This window comes from Pristiophorus japonicus, chromosome 1, assembly GCF_044704955.1.
Source record: "Pristiophorus japonicus isolate sPriJap1 chromosome 1, sPriJap1.hap1, whole genome shotgun sequence".
Lineage (NCBI taxonomy): Eukaryota > Metazoa > Chordata > Chondrichthyes > Pristiophoridae > Pristiophorus > Pristiophorus japonicus.
In genome coordinates this window covers 355,304,684-355,311,393 of record NC_091977.1, presented here as the reverse complement: position 1 = coordinate 355,311,393, position 6,710 = coordinate 355,304,684, and positions in this window count along the sequence as shown.

Genomic DNA, 6,710 nt, shown 5'->3' with positions numbered 1-6,710 from the left:
CTTCTGAACATCAAAAAATAGGAAAAATGCTTCAACACCAACACAAATGGTTCTGCAAGCCAGAGAAGGGGCACCCAGGGTCTTGCACGTGGCACTCCGCATTCCTAGCCAGCTGTTGGGGGACAGATTGCTGGAGTGCTGTGAGACCCCGCAAGCTTTTTTCCATACTCGTAAATCCAACCACAATGTCAGCAGTCTGAGCTTCCATTGCAGCACTGAGACGTTGGGACACTTTCGCCTGTGCTGCAATGGAAGCTGCAACATTGCCCATCACACGCAATATCATGGCTGGGTCCACAAGGTCACTCCTGGAAATTCTGGGCTCCAAGCTCTGCACAAAGCCCCATGCAATGTTGGAGCCGGACTCCTCCATGCTCCTTGACACTGACAAAAGGCTCTCTGGCAGTCCTACCATTGAACCTAGCATTTGTGTGTGCATGCCCATCACTCTTCTTCTGAAGGCTGTCCCATCGAGGTCATCATTTGAGTCTGTGCAGCAGAACCTGTGCGTAAACTCGCCCTCCAGGGAGTTGGCACCATGCTACCTTTCCCCCCTGTTCTGGCTGTAGTCCACTCGTGCCCGGTGACTCACCACATGCAGATCCCACCACGATACTGCACTCTAAAGTTCGCTCAGTGACATTTTCTGAGCTGGTGTCTGAGAGTGTCAGATGCAGTGCCAGTGTGTCTTCTCTATCACTGTCCATCTCCATCACTTCAGGGGCAGGCTAGATTGTTGGCAGCTCTTGGGTATCTGAAAGGAGAAATGCACAAGGGTCGGGTTGTGGTGAGGGGAGGCGGGGATGGCAAGATATCCATGCATACACCATCAGCAGATTGTAAGTGAGAAGAGATTGTGGGATAAGGGGGAAGTGGGATGTGATAAGAGCATTAGGTATGAGCTAATCATCAACAGCAATGCTTTCATTTTCCCTGCTTACCACGGACTTTATGACTGCCCCTACAATTAATTTGAGAACTGCTGCCTCAGCTCTGTGAGGTTCTGAAGTCTGGCTTCCCCTCCACCCATCTGCTGGTGCTGCCAGAAGTTGTGTGCCACCTTTGTTTGCAAGAGAAAGGCAAGTGTGTCAGTCAGTGTGGTGCGATGTGTTTGGGTGATGGGCCTGCCATGGTTGAATAGCTGGCAGTGTGTGCAAGTTATGAAATGTGGGTGTGAGTCAGTGATAAGTGTGTGACAGTGAAGTGAAGCTATGATTGTGAGGTATGAGTGGTGATTGCTTGAGATTGTTGGCAGCTGAGTGATAAGGGTGTGGAGCATTGTGCAGTGTGTGAGGCTAGTGGTGCAGATGGTAGGATATGGCATTTGATGATACATTTACTCACCTTGACCACGCATGTGAGGTCATTAAACTCTTTGCAGTTATTGGTCCAGGTTCTGGGGTCAACACTCGTGGAACTGATGGCTTGAGTAATCTCCTCCCACAGCCTTCTGGTGTTCAACCTTGAAGGCCTCCTACCCCCTGTGGGTGAAGGACCTGATGTATTTTGTGTACCCACAGGACCAAGGCCTCCAGTGCTACAACTGAAAATCTCCTTGCCCTTTCCCTTGGCTATTGGGCCATGGCTCTGTTCACAATGACAATGGGCTGCTTCTGCAACAAAGCATCTATCCTTTAATTAGTACAGAGAACCTATGCCAAACTTTATTGGCCAGTGGACTGCACCTGATATTAGCCCCCCTGTTCAGCACTAAGCCAATCAGCAGCAGGTTTAGTACTGACATCAGCGCTGCAATAATTATCATTTTGCGTGCTGCCTTGACCACTTTGAATGGGCGCGGGCAAATAGCACTGTGCGGTGCCTGTGCCGGTTTTCGTGCTTTATCCAACTTCTAAGCCATTGATTCAGAATTATCACAAGAAGAATGAAGTGGGAAGTTAGAAGAATATTTTTTACACAGAGGACTACTAGAATTTGTAAAGCTTTAACACAAATGGTGATTGAAGTAGAGACTAAAACATAGTTTAAAAGGGAATTGGATTAAGTAATTTAAAAGGTAAGATATAGGAAAAGGGCATGGAAATGGGCTTAGATTTGATAGTGCTAGACTTATAAATATATCAATCAAACCATACAGGAGCAGAGAGTGTGCAACAACTTGTATTTATATAGCGCCTTTAACATAGTAAATCATCCCAAGGTGCTTCACAGGAGCATTATCAAACAAAATTTGACACTGAACCACATAAGGAGATATTAGGCAGATGATCAAAAACTTGGTCAAAGAGATAGGTTTTAAGGAGTGTCTTTAAGGAGGAAAGAGAGGTAGAAAGGAGGAGAGGTTTAGGGAGGAAATTCCAGAGCTTAGGCTAAAGGCACGGCTGCCAATGGTGGAGCCATTAAAATTGAGAATGCGTAAGAGGTCAGAATTTGAGGAGCGCAGATATCTTGGAGGGTTGTAGGGCTGGAGAAGGATACAGAGCTAGGGAGGGATTTGAAAAAAAGGATGAGAATTTTTAAATTGAGGCGTTGCTTAACTAGGAGCCAATGTAGGTCAGCGAGCACAGGGGTGATGGTTGAACGAGATTTAATGCAAGTTAGGATACAGGCAGAGTTTTGGATGACCTTAAGTTTCTGGAAGGTAGAAGATGGGAGGCCGGCCAGGAAGGCGTTGGAATAATAAAGTCTAGTGTATGCAGCAGAAATGGAACCAAATTTAAAGTCAAAGCTGATACCAGTTATATCAAAGTAGCTATTTAGGAGTGTAAGTCATTAATAGATGTTAATATCAAGGTGTATCCTTCCACCATGAATGATCTATGTGGCAGGAAATTCTCCAACACTGCACAGAACTTGCCAAGTCTCTGAAGCAAGAGATGAAGGAAAATTATTCAATCTTACTATTAAATCATAGAAGCCTCTGATGCATTCTCCTTGGCCATACGAGACAGCGCATAAACTACCTCAAACAGTGCTACCGTGATGAAGGTCTTATCTTTTGGACAATCTTCAACAGAGGATTTACCAGAGCTAGCTTTACATCTGCATGGTCCAGGAACTCCATGCAGAATGCTGCTTCACCCAAGATGGCAAGATGGGCCCACATTAGCAACCTCTAAGCTTCCTCCATAAATTCCGACTTGTCCAAAGCTCTGCTGCACTCAATTTGATTGCCGATTACCCAAGTCCTTGCTAATTTGCATTGGCTTCCTGCCCTCAACACCTCTAGTTTATAATCCTCATCCTCCATGGCCTTTCCCACTGTATCTCTGCAACCTCCTCCAGCACTATATTCCTTCCGAACTCTCCATTCCTCTAACTCATCTCTTCTGTACTTTCTCCTCCATCCCACCGTTGACAGCGGAGCCAGTGCCTCCTCTCTGGAATTCTTTTCATAATACCATCCACCATTCTCTCTTTTAACAATCTCTAAACTACATAAGAAATAGGAGCAGGAGTAGGCCATTTAGCCCCTCGAGCCTGCTCTGCCATTCAATAAGTTCATGGCTGATCTGATCCTGGCCTCAACTCCACTTCCCTGCCCGCTCCCCATAACCTTGTACTCCCTTATCGTTCAAAAATCAATCTGACTCCACCTTAAATATATTCAATGACCCAGCCTCCACAGCTCTCTGGGGCAGAGAATTCCAAAGATTTACAACTCTCTAAGAAAAAATTCCTCCTCATTTCTGTTTTAAATGGGCAACCCCTTATTCTGAAACTATGCCCCCTTGTTCTATTCATAGTCCTTGATGTTTTTGAAATCATCAGTTGCTGAAAAGGGCAATAGGACATTCAAAGCTTGAAGCCGAGTACAGTAACATAGTAAGGTATTTTTAAACTCAAACTAAAATAAATTATTTTCTTGCGTTGAACAGTATCCTCTCTGCATCTACCTGGTCAAGCTCCCTCAATATCTTAAACTAATTTGTTTGTCCTCTCTCCTTTCCCACCTTAGCATGTTTTCTTTATGGAAAGCAGTTTGGAATATTATTGTTGTGTTAATGACACTTAAATGCACGTTGTGGTTGTTGCCATTTATATCAGCTGAATAGATATATTAATCAAGAACTTTTACCTACCCGGAACCATAAATCATACTGTAGGCAACTCCAACTTCTAGGACGAGTTTTCTTGTCAGAGTAACTTTAGAAGGACATTTGTGCATCCCAGACACTATTGAGACAGAAACCCTGACACTTAGTACTTGCTATGGCTTTGAAGAAAGAACTGAAAGAAACCTCTTGAATTGAATACCTGTTGGAGCACAGAAGAACCTGCTGCTTTTTGGGGAGTATATGAGATGATACATAGGCTACCTCCAACAGTGCTCTTGTAATGACGATGGCCATGTATGATGTACTCACAGGCTAAACAAATGCCCCTCTGACCTGGAATGTTTTTGTCTTTGGAATTGGGCATCAAACATTGGTGCCAACTACACAGAAATATACAGTATTCATAGTCTTTGATGTTTTTTGAAATCATCAGCTGCTGAAAAGAGCAATAGGGCATTCAAAACTTGAAGCTGAGTACAGTAACATAGCAAAATATTTTTAAACTCAAACTAAAATAAATTATTTTCTTGCGTTGAATAGTATACAACATTTTGAGCAGAACAGTGAGTTGAAATGAAGACTGCCAAGGCTACAAATTAGAATCAATAGACTGACTCCAAAGCAGGAAAGACTCAAGAACTTTTCTTATGCAAAAGACTGCTGTTGGTGACATGAGAAAAATTACTGGGGAATAGTCAGGAGTTGTGACTTTTGTAGGAAGCAAGTGAAGCTCTTCAAAAGGGGCAATTTCCTGGAATTTGTGTATTCATAGGGTTGAAGAACACCATTAATAGTGTAAACACCATCCTTTGTAACATATTAAAGAAATGTTATTTATCGAAGTAAAGGTGAAAGAAATTTTGTTCAGATCTATCTCAAAACTACTGTATTCAAAAAGAAAGTAATTTAAACCCAGTTAAAATTTTAGTCCAGCAGGGTCTGTTTTTGGACCTTTGCTACTCGTTTGTTGACATAATGAAATCCATAAGATGATGTCACCCTTTGAAATCTTATATACCCTGAACCCAATCTTAATACACTTGAACAGTCTTAAATCAGAAATGAGTTAAATCCATTGAAAGATAATTAGTTGAGGAAAGGGTAATTTTTTTCTCCTGGAGATGATAACCATCTCACTCTAAACAAATAAAATTAATTATATATCTAGCTCATTCTCGCAATATGCCAAGAAATCCTCTGATAGTAATTGAAAATAACTTTGGAATGTTAATTTTGTCAAATTCTCAAATATAATCATTATGGTGGTTATTTGAAATTATTTTTGTATCACCAGCTTGGAAAACAAATGCCCTAAAATAAGTAGTTATGATTTTTTTAAAGCTTTAAACGGATATGTAATGAGAAATTGCTTGAAAAATCATGTGCAGCTCCCAGATGTCTCAATGAGAAAGCCCAGCCAACTTTCCGACCTTCAATGACACCACTATTTTCAACCATCAAAATCTGGGGGTCAATATTGACCAGCAGCTTAACTGGATCAACAGGCTGGGTACTTTTTGACAAGGGTTTCACCTCCTGGCCCCTCAAACCCTCTCCATCACCGAGAAGGCTCAAGTCAGGAATGTGATGGAACAGTCACCACTTGTCTGGATGAGTGCAGCCGCAACAACATTCAAGAAGCTCGACACCAGCCAGGACAGAGACGTTCACTTATCAGCACCCCTGCCATCCAATTCAAATCCACCCCCTCCACCACAGGTTCATTTTGCCTGCAGTATTACAGAATGCACTGCAGCACCTCTCTCCCCTGTGACTTTTATGCAGCAATGTCGTGGAAACATCATGACCTTCAAGTTCCATATCAATTAGACTTGAACATAGATTGATTTTCTTTCATTGACGCCAAGTCAAAATCTCTACTAAATACCGTCATGGGAGCATCATCATTAGAACTGCAGCGGTTCAAGGAGAAAACCAATTACCATCTTCAGGACAACTAGAGATGGGCAATAAGTGCAGTCTTGCTAGCTCCACATGTCAAGAACAAATATCAAAATTAAGTATCTAAACCATACAGACCAAGGCTCCTGGTTCAATGCCTAGTATATAGAAACATAGAAAATCGGTGCAGGAGTAGGCCATTTGGCGCTTCGAGCCTGCACCGCCATTCAATGAGTTCATGGCTGATCATTCCCTCAGCACCCCTTTCCTGCTTTCTCTCCATACCCCTTGATCCCCTTAGCTGTAAGGGCCATATCTAACTTCCTCTTGAATATATCCAATGAACTGACAACAACAACTCTCTGCGGCAGGGAATTCCACAGGTTAACAACTCTGAGTGAAGAAGTTTCTCCTCATCTCAGTCCAAAATGGCCTACCCCTTATCCTAAGACTGTCTCCCCTGGTTCTGGACTTCCCCAACATCAGGAACATTCTTCCTGCAACTAACCTGTCCAGTCCCGTCAGAATCTTATACGTTGCTATGAGATCCCCTCCCATCCTTCTAAACTCCAGTCAATAAAGGCCCAGTTGATCCAGTCTCTCCTCGATCTGTCAGTCCAGCCACCCCGGGAATCAGTCTGGTGAACCTTCGCTGCACTCCCTCAATAGCAAGAACATCCTCAGATTAGGAGACCAAAACTGAACACAATATTCCAGGTGAGGCCTCACTAAGGCCCTGTACAACTGTAGCAAGACATCCCTGCTCCTATACTCAAATCCCCTAGCTAT